The sequence below is a fragment of the Lathyrus oleraceus genome, chromosome 6 (genome assembly GCF_024323335.1).
Source record: "Lathyrus oleraceus cultivar Zhongwan6 chromosome 6, CAAS_Psat_ZW6_1.0, whole genome shotgun sequence".
NCBI classification, from domain to species: domain Eukaryota; kingdom Viridiplantae; phylum Streptophyta; class Magnoliopsida; order Fabales; family Fabaceae; genus Lathyrus; species Lathyrus oleraceus.
The window spans coordinates 438548348-438565203 of record NC_066584.1 but is presented as its reverse complement, the minus strand read 5'-3'; positions in this window follow the sequence as shown (position 1 = coordinate 438565203).

Genomic DNA, 16856 nt, shown 5'->3' with positions numbered 1-16856 from the left:
CGTTCTTTCCACTTCCTTCTCTACACCTAATATTCCTTCCATTAAGAAGTTGTCTTCTTCACGTTCATCCCTACCATTATCATCAATTGACATACTCAGGTATTGAATCTTTTCTTCTCATTTAACTTTTCCTTTTTCTGGGAATGACGATTATTAGAGAGTTAGATAAAAATAACATCATAAAACCTATTACCCGCAACAGAGTTTTGGAGAAGTTAAGACACTATGTAGAGAATGCGAGGCAGCTTAATGGGATGGTTGACTATAACCTTGTAAAGTTAAGAATGCTTGGCAGTTACGATATAATTTATGATTATAGTAGTAATAATGATAATATTTTTCCATATTCTTTCTTAGGACAAACAATACCACTAATGACATCAAGTTCTTCAAAACGCCCGGGCGCCGAGGATTTTCGAACTTTTTCTACAATTGAGGATAAGATGATTTCCTTTCGTAGGAACATAAATCTATCTAGTTTGAGCGATGACGAAGATATTGTACTAGAATTCCATTCCGAAGAGGAGAAGGTTAATATGACGCCCCCCATTAACTCTAAGGGAAATGTCTTATATATGTATATCCCCATTACTTTATGACTTAGGGGTACTGATTCTCTTTACCGTGTTTAAGTCCGAGATCCTTTGGACCAGTAATGTCACCCTATCTCAAATATTTTGAAACGGATAGGCATTTATAGGGTGTTTTAGATTCTCAGTAACCATCTAGAAGTCGCGCCTATGGTAGGCATCTTTTTCTTGTTCAATGAAACTAAGACTGCAAGCAATGGTGGTTGGGTGACCTTAGTTTCCCTTCTCGGGAGGGTTCTCTTCACCCTTACTTTGAAAAAATACAAGTAATGTAAAAATAGGTTTATGAGAGTAAATATGCGAGATAATCGTTCCATGGCGATGATTGAGAAGATCCGTGAAAAATAATTTCCACTATATTGGACGGATGACCCTGTGTCAATGAAAGAAATTCAACCACGTCTTCTTGAGCGAGACAGAGAAGTAATGTTGAAGGACTCACAGAAGATGCACTCACCCAAACCTAGAAATCATTGAAGTCCACTATTGAAAAGCGTGATAATGCGATGCTGAAGGAGTCGTTGAAGAGTTAAGATGAATCCTCCAAGAAGCTTGGAGAAGAGCTTGCCTAAGTAAAAGACAAGCTTGAAATGTTGAAAGAGTCCACCCAAATAAACTTTATTTTCAAGAAAAAGTTGGAAGAGGATTTGGTCGATGTTAAGGGCGAGGTAGTCGACACTGCTGATAAGGCTATTGAGAGGGTCAAGGCGCAAATAGCTCACCTCTACCCAGACCTGTATTGGAGTGAGCTTGACTTATTCAAAATTGTTAAGGATAGTTAGCTGGTGGATGAGAAAGATGTACTTGATCAATAGTCTACTCCATTAAGAAGGAGAATATCAATACCCCAAAGACCGATAATATCAATAAGTAAGGGCTCATTCACAAAGAAGGTGAGTCCATCCCACCCAACTCTAGGCCTTTGCTTTGTTGTTGTAATTTAGTCCCTAGAAAATCCTTATGTATTTTCGTAACTTACTTATACTGTTTCCCTATGTAGGTGTTTTTGTATTATTGCCTTTTGTGGTTTTCAAGTAAAATTATTTATGCCTTTGGGCAATATGCTTATCAAGTTTTAGTTTTATTGCTTTTCTATTATTCATAGGTTAAAGGCACTCAATATGGCATAGTCCTGAGGGGAAATGACAACTTTCATTATGTTGAGATTTCCTCTTAGAGTGGCCTTAACTCCTCATAAAAAATCCAATAAAATATCATGTTAAGGCAACAACGATTCCTCATCAGAATTCGAGCATAATAACCTAATAAAGAGGTAATGGTTCCTTATGGGAATCAACAAAAGTGCACTAATAAGGCGACAATGATTCCTCATTGGAAATCAAGCGAAATAGTTTATTGAGGTGGAAATAAACTTATATTTGGGCCGGTATTCCCACCATTGCTGATGTTACTAAGGTGACCCGTAGTGGACGTGTGTTTGGGCCGGTATTCCCAAAGAATGTGGAGGATATATCTGTTAACAAGAAGATGGAATTGCCTGTAGTAGAATCTGTTAGTGCTCCAAGGTGTCAGTCTGATGAATCCAGCGGCTTGAAGCTTAATGATGATGATGAGGTACTTAGACTGATCAAGAAGAGTGAGTTCAACGTGGTGGAGCAACTGCTCCAAACCCCCTCGAAGATCTCAATAATGTCTCTGTTGATGAATTCAGAAGCACATAGAGAAGCACTGCAGAGAGTTCTAGAGCAAGCTTTCGTGGAACATGATGTTACGGTGGATCAGTTTGATCATATTGTGGCTAACATCACTTCCTGTAATAATCTCGGTTTCTGTGATGAAGAACTCCCTGAGGAGGATAGGAATCATAACTTGGCTCTACATATCTCCATGAATTGCAAAGATGACGCTTTGACCAATGTACTAGTTGGCACCAGATCTTCGTCGAATGTGCTGCCAAAGTCAACATTGTTGAAGCTATCATATCAAGGAGCGCCTATGAGATATAGCAGCGTAATCATCAAGGATTTTGATGGTTCACGCAAGACAGTGATTGGTGAAGTGGACCTTCCAGTGAAGATAGGTCTAAGTGACTTCTAAATTACTTTTCAAGTAATGGATATCCACCCGACCTACAGTTGTCTGTTGGGAAGGCCATGGATCCACAAGGTAGGAGCTGTTACCTCCATGTTGCATCAGAAACTCAAGTTTGTCAAAAATGGGAAGCTAGTTATTGTTGGCGGGGAGAAGGCACTGCTAGTCAGCCACCTGTCATCTTTCTCTTATGTTGAAGCTGAGGATGAGGTTGGAACTTCATTCCAAGCCTTATCTATTTCTGTTGAAATGAAAGTTGGGGCACCCATGTCCTCATTTAAAGATGCAAGGAGGATTGTGGAAGAAGGAAATGTTGATCAGTGGGGGCGAATGGTAGAGGTCTCCGATAACAAGAACAAATCCAGTTTGGGTTTCCAACAAGGTTCGACAACTGTTAGATCAGAGGATACGCAACTCAGTTTCCGTAGCGGAGGGTTCATTCATGGAAATGAACAACACTTAGCTATTGTGCTAGGGGATGATGAAGAGGAAGATTGCACCAATTTTATGACGCATGGAAAGGCTTGCAACAATTGGACTGCTGTTGATATTCCTGTTATTATGCATCAATCTAAGTAATTGCTTTTATTTGTTTTTGAAAATCCTTCTCCTATGCCTAAGGGAGAAGTGAGCATAGTTTGGGAATTTCAAATTGGTCATTAATAAAATATAATTTTATTCATCCATATCTATGATGTTTTGTTTTTACTTTTCGCTTTATTATGAAAATGGTAATCACAAAAAAACATAAATAAACAATATAATTGTCCATCTGCATAATATTTGGTCACAAATTAATAAAAATATCAAATTATTATGCAGGTTGGTTTCTAACCCCATTGAATACAATGATCCTTCTCCTTATCCAAAATTTGAATTCCCTGTGTTTGAGGATGATGAGGAAAGTGATGAAGAAGTGAGTGATGATTTGTCTCGTCTTCTTGAGCATGAAGGAAAAGCCATTCAGCCATTCGAAGAGTAGATTGAGCTAGTCAACTTGGGTTCCGAAGATGAGGTGAAGGAAGTCAAGATTGGGTCTCGACTGTGTCCAGATGTTAAGAAGGGGTTGATTGATCTTCTATGAGAATATTCAGATGTGTTTGCTTGCTCCTATCAAGACATGTCTGGTTTGGATTCTGAGATTATGGAGCATATATTACCGTTGAAGCTAGAATATCCGCCAGTCAAGCAGAAATTGAGGAGAACGCATCCTGATATGGCAGTGAAGATCCAAGAAGAAGGGCAAAAGCAGATTGATGCCGGTTTCCTTGTGAGTGCCGAGTATCCACAATGGGTGGCCAATATTGTGCTTGTGTCGAAGAAAGATGGAAAAGTCCGCATGTGCGTCTATTATAGAGATTTGAATAAAGCCAGTCTGAAAGATGATTTCCCTCTGCCACACATTGATATGTTGGTAGACAATACAACTAAATTCAAAGTCTTTTCGTTTATGGATGGATTTTCCGGATATAATCAGATCAAGATGGCACCCAAAGATATGGAGAAGACCATATTCATTACACCTTGGGGAACATTTTGTTATAGAGTGATGCCTTTCGGTTTGAAGAATGCTGGTGCAACTTACAATAGGGCAATGACTACTCTTTTTCATGATATGATGCAGAAAGAGATCGAAGTTTATGTTGACAACATGATTGCTAAATCCATTGATGAAGAGGAACATGTTGAGAATTTGTTGAAGCTATTCCAACGTTTGAGGAAGTATAAACTCCGCTTGAATCCCAATAAGTGTACTTTTGGTGTTCGTTCTGGTAAGTTGCTGGGCTTTATTATCAGCGAAAAGGGTATTGATGTTGATCCTGCCAAGGTCAAATAAATACAAGAGATGCTTGCACCCAAAACTGAGAAGCAAGTCAGAGGTTTTCTCGACTGCTTGAATTATATCTCAAGATTCATTTCACACATGACTGCCACATGTGCGCCTATATTCAAGCTTATTCGGAAAGATCAGTCTTGTGATTGGACCGAAGATTGCCAGAAAGCTTTTGACAGTATCAAAGAATATCTGCTTGAGCCTCCAATTTTGTCTCCACCTATTGAAGGAAGACCGTTGATCATGTATTTGACTGTGCTTGAAGATAGGATGGGTTGTGTTCTTGGTCAGCAAGATGAAACTGGAAAGAGAGAATTTGAAATTTACTACCTCAGTAAGAAATTCACCGATCGTGAGACTCGGTATTCTATGCTAGAGAAGACTTGTTGCGCATTGGCTTGGGCTGCTAAGCGTCTGCGTCAATATATGCTGAATCGTACCACTTGGTTGATATCAAAAATAGATCCGATCAAGTATATATTTGAGAAGCCTGCTTTAACTGGGAGGATTGCCCGTTGGCAAATATTGTTATCAGAGTATGATATCGAATATCGATCTCAGAAAGCGATCAAAAGTAGTGTCTTGGCTGACCATTTGGCTCACCAACCAATTGAAGATTACCAGTCAGTGCAGTTTGATTTTCCTGATGAAGAGATCTTGTACCTGAAAATGAAAGATTGTGATGAACCATTGCTTGAAGAAGGGCCAGAACCTGGTTCCCGTTGGGGAATGGTATTTGATGGAGCTGTTAATCAGTATGGTAATGACATTGGGGCAGTGATTATTACTCCTCAAGGCACGCATTTTCCATTTACATCTAGATCGGCTTTCAAGTGTACAAATAATATGGCAGAATATGAAGCTTGCATTATGAGGCTTGAAGAGGCCATTGATCTCAGAATCAAGTATTTAGATGTCTATGGAGATTCAGCTTTGGTCGTGGATTAGATCAAAGGTGAATGGGATACGAACCAACCCGGTTTGACACCATATAGAGATTACGCAAGGAGGATGTCGCATCTCGAAAAATACGATCCCTCGTGATGGACGCGAAAAATATTTATGTTCGAACAGAGTCGCCACCGAACTTTATTTATCCCAGTGAAGGAATAGGAAAATATCAATAAAACCTTTAGGAAATAGAATAATGGTCGTCGCAACCATATTCGGCTTCGGGAGTGGATTACGTAAGGGGAAGGTATTAGCACCCCTTACGTCCGTTGTACTCAACGGGAACCTTTTAGTTCTAATTTGCGTTTCGAGTGTTAATTTATGTTTGTTTGTTATCTTTGGGTTATAAAATATTAAAAATAAAAGTGGATGAGAACCTCAGAAAGGGAAAAGGGAGGTTTTTTATTAGTGTGCTCGCGAAGATACAGTAATCTCCTGCATACGTATCCTTATGGTGTAATAAGGAAGTCAGAGCATTCGTAGTTCGGGGAACTATGGTTTGTTGGTGTCTTTTAATGAATGACTGTTTAGATCGCATCCTAAAGGCTAAACGTTGGCTTGTCTACTCTCGGCGGAGGCTTAAGCATTTGTTTGTTGTGCGCATCAGAAAGGATTAAATAGTGTTCTTTTTGAAAAGAGTTTTGATCACACGAGGGTGACAAGTGGGATTAATATGTTGGATGTTTTGATTGGTTGATATGTTTTTGGTTGGATGACGATCACTCAGATAGTCGAGTAAGACAACTCGTATCCTAACAGTCGGGAAAGGGAATAAAAGACTCTAGACCACTTTCTTTTTCATCCTTAATTATAGAAAGGATTTGATAATAATTAAGGTGTTTTAAATGGATGACGAATACTCGGATAATCGAGTAAGACAACTCGTATCCTAATAATCGGGAAAGGGAATAAAAGACTCTAGATTGCTTTCTTTTTTCATCTGAGTGATTACGAAAATAAGTTTGCGTATGGTTGATGTATTTTAGCATGAACGACAAATACTTGAATGACTGAGTAAAACAACTCATATCCAACATTTGAAAAGAGGAGTTGAAAACTCAAGACCATCTCCTTTTTCGTATCGTTTGTTAAGAAAATGATTTGATTAGGTTGTATGTTTGCGGAAAAATGACAATAGTTCGACTAACTGAGTAAGAGAACTCGTATTCAACCTATTGAGGAGAGAAGTTGAAGACTCAAAGTCATCTCCCTTTTCATTTAGCTTACTGTGAAAATAATTTGATTTAGTCGGGTTTGAAAGTTGGTATAGGAACGACAATTATTTGACTTACGGTATAAGTTGGTGAAAAATGACAATTGTTCGACTGACCGAGTAAGAGAACTCGTATTCAAACAATTGAGGAGAGAAGTTGAAGACTCAAAGTCATCTCCTTTTTCATTTAGCTTATTATGAAAATAATTTGATTTAATCGGGTTTAGAAGTTTGTAGAGGAACGACAATTATTTGAATAACCAAGTAAGAGAACTTGTATTCAAATAGTCATGGAGAAAAAATTGAAGACTCAAAGTTATCTCCCTTTTAGTTTCTTGTTATAAAAGGATTTGATTTGTTTGTGCTTAAATGGATTAGAAATGACGACCATTTGACTAACCGAGTAAAAAAACTCGTATTCAAATAATCGAGGAGAGGAGTTGAAAACTCAAAACCATCCCCCTTTTCATTTTCAAATGAAGTGTCGTTTAGATGTGATTAAGTATTTTAATTTAACTTTCGATGTCGGATCGAGGTTTTAAAAATTGCATTCTTGTGAATGAATTGAATTTATTTAGTGAATGGTCCATTTAATCGATTAATTAAAACCGAGTAGGTCTTATTGTAAGAAAGCCCAAGAGTACGCCATGTGAGGTTGATGGCGATGCTTTTACAAGCGATCGACTTACATAGGTGTTTTGAAAAACGGGCTCGACTTTGAATCGAGAGGTTTTATTTGAAATCGGCTCGGATTATTTTAAAATCGATGAAAGCGACGTGATTTTGTCACAATTATAACATATTATTTTGTGTACGCTCAAGGTTCAATATAAACAAATAGATAAAGAATAATCATGCACATACACTCCTTAAGATAAATAAACATCTAAATTATGAAGGTCATTTGTGATTCTATAGTCAATTAATTAATTGGATGTTTAACTAATTATTTTATTTTAATTAAATAATAAGTAGTAACAAAAAAAAAAGAATATAACCAAATAATTAAATATTAATAATGATAACAACCATATAATTGTGTATTTATTTTTTAATAATAATAATAGTAATATAATTACATATTTACCATATATATATATAAAAAAATATTAACAATGGTATAATTATAATTTCGAAAATAAAATAAAATAATATTAACAATAGTATAATTATAATTTCGAGAATAAAATAAAATAATATTAACAATAGTATAATTATAATTTCAAAAATAAAATAAAATAATATTAACAATAGTATAATTATAATTTCAAAAATAAAATAAAATAATATCAACATTAGTATAATTATAATTTCGAAAATAAAATAAAATAATATCAACAATAGTATAATTATAATTTCGAAAATAAAATAAAGTAATATTAACAATAGTATTTGTTCTATTCTAAGCTATGGGGGTGTGAACAATCGGGGAACATGGGCCTAAGAGCAAAGGAACAACCCATGAAGGGTCTGGTCAAACTTGTTGACCTAGGAGGCTTCTTTTTCTGAACGGTGACAAGTATCCAGGGTTGGTGACACACCTCACCGCCACCTCACCAATATCAAACACGGTTAAAAAAGAAAATAGGAAAATAAAACGTCATTTATTCAAAAGCTTTTCTCTCTCTTCGTACCAAACTCGAACGAAAGGGCTCTGTACAGAGCGCCTCCTTTCACGAACCCTAAATTTCTTCTCTCTTGGAGAAGACGATCGGAGGCGGCGGCTCACGGCGGAGCCTCCGCTCTTCTCCGTCGCTTCACTCTCTCTCTTCCCTAACTCTGTTTCATGAACCACTTCCCTCTTTCTCCTTCTCATAAGTTCGAGCCACACGACATAAAATCATACGAAAACAAACTCAACCGAAAAATCTACAAAAAGGGAACCCATGGAGGAAGATAGAGGTGAATCATTTACCAAATCGGAAGTTCTGAAAATCTTCGGGTTCGGTGAGATCCTCCGGATGCCGGCAACGGTTCTCTTCGGCGAGCGACTCTTCAGTGAGGTGAACTACCTTCCTCTTGCTTTTCCGTAAGTTTTTAGTTTTTTTTTTGAGAAATTTCTTGTTGTTGTGTTCTTTATGGTTTTTGAAAGAAAACTCTGTTTGTGTTTAGGTTGTTCTTGATTTTGGGTTTTGAAGAAAAATAACTTTGGTGTGTTTATGTTGTTCTTGATTTTGGGTTTTTGAAGAAAAATAACTTTGATGTGTTTATGACTGTGTTTGCTGTTATGTTTAGAGTTTCTTTTTTGAAAAATCTCTTACTGTCATCTGTTGTTCTTAACGCCTCATCCACGTTTTATGAAGAATTTTATCAGTTTTAAAAAACTCTTTTCTTTTTCAATTTGTCATCCCAGATAATGTGGGATTTGATTTGTTCTTATTTAAGCCATTGTTGCAATGCCTTTTCAGATGTTCCAATTAATCCTCTGGATAAAGCTTTGAACTTAGTAATTTGATTAGTCGTTTTTTCAGTTTTTTAAGTGCTTTTAAAAAGTGCTTTTTAAATAAGCTATTTTTCTCTGCAGGTTTCAGCTCTGAGGTGGCTTTGATGGAATGGGAAGAAAAAAATAGGTTGTAGGACAGTACACTTGGAGGCGTGCTAGTCTTGGCCATTAGTATTACGGACCTTTTTGCAGCAAATTCTACTTAGTTAAAATATAACTATTTAGTTTAGTTTTTTTTTAAGGACAAAATGTGTATTTGGACTTATGTAACTTATTGAATTAAAAGTCTAATGACCATTAATAATTATGTATTCAACCTTTTAATCTTTCAAAATTTAACTCAATATTTATTTATGCTAATCAATTTCAACTTTTAAAAACAACAAATTTCTAACTTAAGTATAATGACTTAATTTAAAAACAAATTTCTAATTTAAGTATAATGACTTAATTTTAAAAACAAATTTCTAAGTTAAGTATAATGACTTAATTTAAAAACAAATTTCTAATTTAAGTATAATGACTTAATTTTAAAAACAAATTTCTAATTTAAGTATAATGACTTAATTTAAAAACAAATTTCTAATTTAAGTATAATGACTTAATTAAAAAACAAATTTTTAATTTAAGTATAATAACTTAATTTAAAAACAAATTTCTAATTTAAGTATAATGACTTAATTAAAAAACAAATTTCTAATTTAAATATAATGACTTAATTTAAAAACAAATTTCTAATTTAAGTATATTGACTTAATTTTAAAAACAAATTTCTATTTTAAATATAAAAATCTAAATATGGGACTTTTAATTTAAAAACAACACAATTCTATTTTATATACAAAAATCTAAATATGGGACTTTAAAAAACAACACAATTCTATTTTAAATACAAAAAATCTAAATATGAAACTTTTAATTTAAAAACGACACATACATGTTTCTAAAAAAAATGCAAATTTCATTTTGGGAACCTATGAAGAACTTAGAACTTGGTATAAATATTTGGGATGTGTAAACGGACTAGTAAATAATGATCATAGAAATAATAACGTGGCTCTTAATACTTACTAATAGAAAAAATAGGTTTTGGATTAGTAATGTAAAAAGATTCAAACCACATTTTAGATTATGAACACACTTATGCAAATGGTCCTTTGAAATAAAAAGATCTCATGGGTAAACCACAAACGACCGGACAAAATTGGGGCATGACAGAGGATTTCAACTTTCTTTACAAAGGTTGAGTTTCATCATATCCCTCGAGATGAAAACCAGATGGCAGATACTCTTACAACGTTGTCATCAATGATTATGGTAAAATATTGGAATGAAGTTCCCACCTTGATTGTGATGCGTCTTGATAGGCCAACTCATGTGTTTGCTGTTGAAGAGATCAGAGACGAAAAGCCGTGGTATTATGACATCAAGTGTTTCCTCCAAAGTCAGATTTACCCGCCTGAGGCATCTTTGAAGGATAAAAGGACTTTGAGAAGATTAGCCGGAAATTTCTACCTAAATGGTGATGTGCTTTACAAGAGAAACTTCGACATGGTTCTGCTCAGATGTTAAGATAGACACGAAGCAAACCTGTTGATGACTGAAGTCCATGAAGGTTCCTTTGGTACTCATTCCAATGGACATGCAATGGCGAAGAAGATGTTGCGAGCAGGTTACTATTGACTGACAATGGAATCTGACTGTTGCAAGTTTGTGAAGAAATGCCACAAGTGTCGAATATATGCAGATAAGATTCATGTTCCTCCGACACTATTGAACGTCATTTCCTCCCCATGGCCCTTCTCTATGTGGGGAATCAATATGATTGGCATGCTTGAGCCCAGAGCTTCGAATGGATATCGTTTCATTTTGGTGGCCATTGACTACTTCACAAAATGGGTTGAAGTGGCATCATATGCAAATGTAACCAAGCAAGTTGTTGTAAGGTTTATCAAGAATCATATTATATGCCATTATGGTGTGCCAAGTAAGATCATTACTGCTAATGGATCGAACTTGAATAATAACATGGTGGAAGTTCTTTGTAAAGACTTCAAGATTGCACATCATAATTCTTCTCCCTACAGACCTAAGATGAATGGGGCTGTTGAAGCTGCAAACAAGAACATCAAGAAGATTATTCAGAAGATGGTTGTAACATATAAGGATTGGCATGAGATGCTCCCATTTGCTCTGCACGGGTATCGTACATCCATCCGCACTTCAACAAGGGCAACCCCTTTCTCTCTTGTATATGGCATGGAAGCAGATCTCCTAGTAGAGGTAGAGATCCCCTCATTGCGTATGCTCATGGAAGCCAAGTTGACTGATGCTGAATGGTGTCAGACCAGGTTTGATCAGTTGAATTTGATTGAAGAGAAGAGGTTGACTGCCATGTGTCATGGTCAGTTTTATCAGCAGAGAATGAAGAAAGCTTTTGATAAAAAGGTCATACCTCGTGTTTTCAAAGAAGGTGACCTTGTGCTCAAGAAGATTCTATCTTTTAAGCCATATTCTAGGGGCAAAAGGACTCCTAATTATGAAGGCCCATACGTTGTTAAGAGAGTCTTTTCAGGCGGTGTTTTGATTCTTACAACTATGGATGGTGAAGAGTTGACTCGTCCTGTGAATGCAGATGTAGTCAAGAAATACTTCGCCTAAAAAAGAAAAGAACAACTCGCTAAGTTGAAAACCCGAAAGGGCGGCTTAGGCAAAAATGAGCGTCTCGGTGGATTGAAAACCCGAAAGGGCGGTCCAGGCAAAAGTTAGAGACATAAAACAGAAAAGAATTATCTAGATAAATTGAGTACCCCACCTTGGGGCAATTTATGCAAAAATTAGGGATTATGGTAAGTAACTGCATCTTGTTGATCTTCAGTTTCAAAAACATTCTTGAGCACAACGGTCGATGTCGATCCATTGTCCCTAGCAACCATCAAGAGCACAATGGATATCAAGAGTTGGTGGAAGGATTAGTGATCATTATATTCGATATACCCATTTTCCATGTAAATTACCATTTTCAACTTTGTAAAGATCTATGGAGTCTTGTCATTTACAGACTATCATTCTATTAAATAAAGTTGGGCTTTTATCCAATTGTTTCTACTCTTATTTATTTCAGTCAAATAGATTTAAATTTTATTATGATCACTTTTTGAAATTAAATTTTTAAAAAAATCAAAATCATTTTTCTTAAACATATAAAAGCATGAACTTTAAGCAATCAATTTCATTTAAAAGGAATATCAACAATGGTTCGAAAGAAGTAAGCCCTAAGTATGGAGCATTGTTGGTTCTCCCTAAGTAGTAGGCGCATTTTCTCTTTCATTCCCGACAACATTATTGAACACTCAATGTTTGTTGATTTCTCCGGACGATTTTTGTTCACCATTCCCCGGTGAAGTAGCCGGCTGAGATGGTTGATTTGTCCCTTGCGGAGTGTTTATTCCCCAACTGATTTTGGTCTCTAATGGAGTAAGAGCAGGTTTCCTCAGCAGTTCGCGTGGTTGCAACAGAAATTTTGGTTTTCCTTGCCAATCGCCATCAGATTCGCTCCCAGTCGGGGTTTCCTCCTGGTTTCTGAGCAGCTATTCGTGTTTATCCCCTGCATGATTGTCTCCCATTTGATATGGTGTTGACCTAAAATTCCCTGCAGACTCGATAACAGTTTTCCTCAGCAGATCTCCTCCTTCCCCAGCTAGGGTTAAGCCTTTGGGATGTTGATCTCTCTTTTTCCAACAGTTGTCTCCGTCTTTTGTGGATTGACCGAGAATTGTATCGATGATTCAAATCTGCGGCACCTTTGTATCCTTTGCGATCGTTTTGTCAGCATAATCATCATATATACATATGCATATACATATACATATACACTCACATAATTTCATTACTGCATCATCACACTTGTTGATTCATTCTTGTGATTTTGATTCTCTATTATGGTGGTACTTCATCCGCATACAAGTTTGGTGTGTGTCCTCCTCCAATAGTAGAGTGTCATCCCCTTAAGCAGAAAAACTTTAACCTTTCTCCTTTCCCCACCGAGTTACTTCCTTGTGAATGATTTTTGTTTCAGCTTCCTCCATAGTTGATTATCTGGATGGAACCACTCCCCTTGAGTTATATCCTCATCGAGTTGAGTCTTGATTGACCGCTTCTTTCTAGATCTTACCTAGATAGACGCTTTAGGTCCCCTAAGAGTTTATTACCCAGTAACTGGTAATATTCTTCTTAGTTTGCAGTTTCTTACTTCTTGCCCAATACCCGGCAGAAGCAACCTTTTTCTCCCCAGTGGATTCACTTTCATGAATCCCCAAGGAAGTATATCCTTGATATGTTCATCCTAACCGGTGACAGATATTTTCTTCTCGTGTTTATCCTTGATATGTTCATCTTAACCGATGACGGATATTCTCATTTTTGGTATTTTACCCAGTAAAAAGGTAGTTGTAATCCCTATTTTTATTCCCTAGAGAGTTAATCCTTGATATGATCTTCCTAACCGATGACGGGTTTCCTTCTCTTTGCGGTCTTCTGCCCAGTAACCGGTAGTTGTAAATCCTGCTTCTTCCCCTTGCAGAGTTTATCCTTGATATATTCAGTCTAACTGGTGACGGATATCCTTTTTGTGGTCTTCTATCCAGTGACTGATAAATGTAATCCCTATTTCTCTCCTCGGAGTCTATCCTTGATACGTTCATCCTAACCGATGACGAGTATTCTCTTTCTGGTATTCTATCCAGCATTCGATAGATATAATTCATACTTTTTGTTTAGGCAGTTTATCCTTGATATGTTCATCTTAATCGATGACGAATATCTTCCTTAACATCCCCAGGCAAGTCTATCCTTGATATGTTCATCTTAACCGATGACAGGTTTTCTTTTATTTGAGTCTATCCTTGATATGTTCACTTTAACTAGTGACGAATATTCTCTCCCTTCGGTCTTCTGCCCGGTAACCGGTAGTTGTAAATCCATTTCTACAGTTTTTCCCCAACGAGGCTATTCTTACCCAGTAACCGGTAATGAATACACCCTCCTGGTGGCCCTCAGTGATTCATCCTTGATATGTTCATCCTAACCGATGACGGGTGTCCTCTATGTCGGATCTTTATTATCTCCTTACCCAGTAACAGGTAGTGGATAATAGATTTTTGCTCCGCCCGTGTTGAAGTTTATTTCTTCCCTAGTTGATTTGAGTGCGTATTTCTTTAGTTAAATAATTTTTCCTGCATGATTCGAGTACTTCCGTTTTATTCTAATTTATTTGTTTCCCCTACGGAGTTTCTTTTGTTTCCCCGGCCGAGTCTTTCCATTTTCTATGGAATTCCTCTAGTCCCCCAGCAATTCTAAGTCGTAGCCTGACCTACGCACAACCTTTTTTTATCCCCTCAGAGTCTCTGTCTCCCCAGTGAGTTTCCCTTATGGAATGCATTGTGCTCCTTCGGACCTTCGGTCCCTCTGATTTCTTTTTCTTTGTGACAAAATTTCCCCACAGAGAATTTGCTTTTACATTCATATCATATGCATCATGAGGTCTCTTAGGGACCAAAATTTGTTTCTATATGTTGTTATTTCAGCCCATCCGACTGAGTCAATATGAAGATTTTAACCTTCACATCCTCAGTTAGAATGTCCTTAAATAGGGGCAGCTGTAAGTGAAGGAGAATTGCCATCCAAGGCGCAGCGGAATTTAAAAATTTCTCCTTTAATGATCCTTACAAATGGGCATGATCAGTGATAGAATCGTTACCTCTTGTGGCGATTCAAACCTTTGGTGTAGATCTCTTGTAACGATCAAAACCTTTGATACAGATCCACAGAGTGATCACGAACGTTGAATGATGACAACGTCTCTACTCAGTCCACACGAATGGATTCCTTCAATCTCAGTGCTAGCTGGTACGAATGAAGGCTTTGAGTGTGAGAGAGAGAGAGAAATGAAATTCCAACTCTTCACTTGAGTTGAGTCTCTGTGGAGTGACAATGCTTCTACCCAAGGGGTTCTATTTATAGAACCACTTGTGTGGGCTTCAAGCTAAAAAGCCCACTTAAGTGTATTTTGGCCCATATCTCATAATATGCCAAAATCACTTAAGTATTTGGTACCTTACCATATTTCGTCTCCCACTTAAGTGCACCGTACCTTATGGTGTTCCTTAGTTACTCTATTTCTCATCAATCCGTCCTTTGTGTGTGACCTTGTAGGTTTTCGCGACGTTGGCAATTATATTAAATCACGCATTTAACATAATAAACAGTGAGCGGTATCTAGCAACACATCACTGCCACCCAAGACACGAAAATGTCATGTGATCTGACAAAACCTCTTGTGATAATAATTATGTGTATAATTACCCCTTTGCCCTTATGTCTATATTGAACACAAGGTATAGACCGTGTCACCCTTGTCCAGTTCAATATTGGGCCCATAGACATTTATCCTGTTACGCAGGATGGGGAAATTCCATCTTGGACTCTCATGTCCCTCAGCATGCTTTGTGGAGTACCCATCAACTGTCTTTATGGTTATCCAGTTACGGACAACGTTGGATCAGCAATAAAGCACTCGACTCTACATCTAGGATCCATAGTGGTTTCAGGTCGAAGAGTGGTATACACTATTATCACCATGAGAATAACTTATGACACTTTGCATAACTTTCTATATAGTATTCTCATAGCGGGTCAATCCGATATAAATATTACTCATAATATTCATACCTATGTTTAAGACTTGATAACTCTTTATCCATGATCCATGAGATGTGATCATCAGTCTACAAACATAATAGGCTTAATGCTTTAATGTTATCCCACTTCACACTAAAGCTCGACTACGGATACTTTAAGAATATTGTCCTTATGTTTAATGTGTTCTCATGATTAAGTCACAATTAATACATTAAACGGACTATCTATTCCAGGGACTTTATTAATCAACCATAATAAAGAAAAATGCCTTTTATTATTAATAAATAATTCGATACAAGTACCAAAAGTATTGGCCTCTAGGGCTTACACCAACAATCTCCCACTAGCACTAGAGCCAATCAGGCATACCCCTTATGCCCATTGATCTAGTATGGCCATCATGCTTCTGCTGCGCAAGAGGCTTTATCAGTGGGTTAGCAATATTGTCAAGTGTAGGTACTTTACATATTTTCACATCTTCTCTATCTATTATCTCTCGAATGAGATGATAACGCCTAAGTACGTGTTTGGATCATTGGTGAGATCTAGGCTCCTTAGCTTGTGCGATAGCACCATTGTTATCATAATAGAGACCAATGGGATCCACAATGCCAGGACTATGTCAAGTTCACTAATGAACTTTTTTTTGATCCAAACAACTTCCTTTGCTGCACTTGAGGCAACAATATACTCGACCTCGGTTGTAGAATCAACAACTGTATCTTGCTTTGAACTTTTCAAGCTTACAACGCCACCATTTAAGCAAAACACATAACCAGATTGCGATCTAAAGTCATCCTTATCTGTCTGGAAGCTAGCATCAGTGTAACCAATTACAACCAATTCTTCCTGACCTCCATATATCAAGAATGATTCCTTAGTCCTTCTCAAGTACTTAAGGATATTCTTAACAGCTACCCAATGGCCATCACCAGGATCAGATTGGTACCTACTCGTTGCACTTAAAGCATACGAGACATCTAGTCGAGTACATAACATGGCATACATGATAGATCCTATTGCAGATGCATATTGTCGCATCCGCGAAAAACAACCGACAGGCTAAAACAAAAC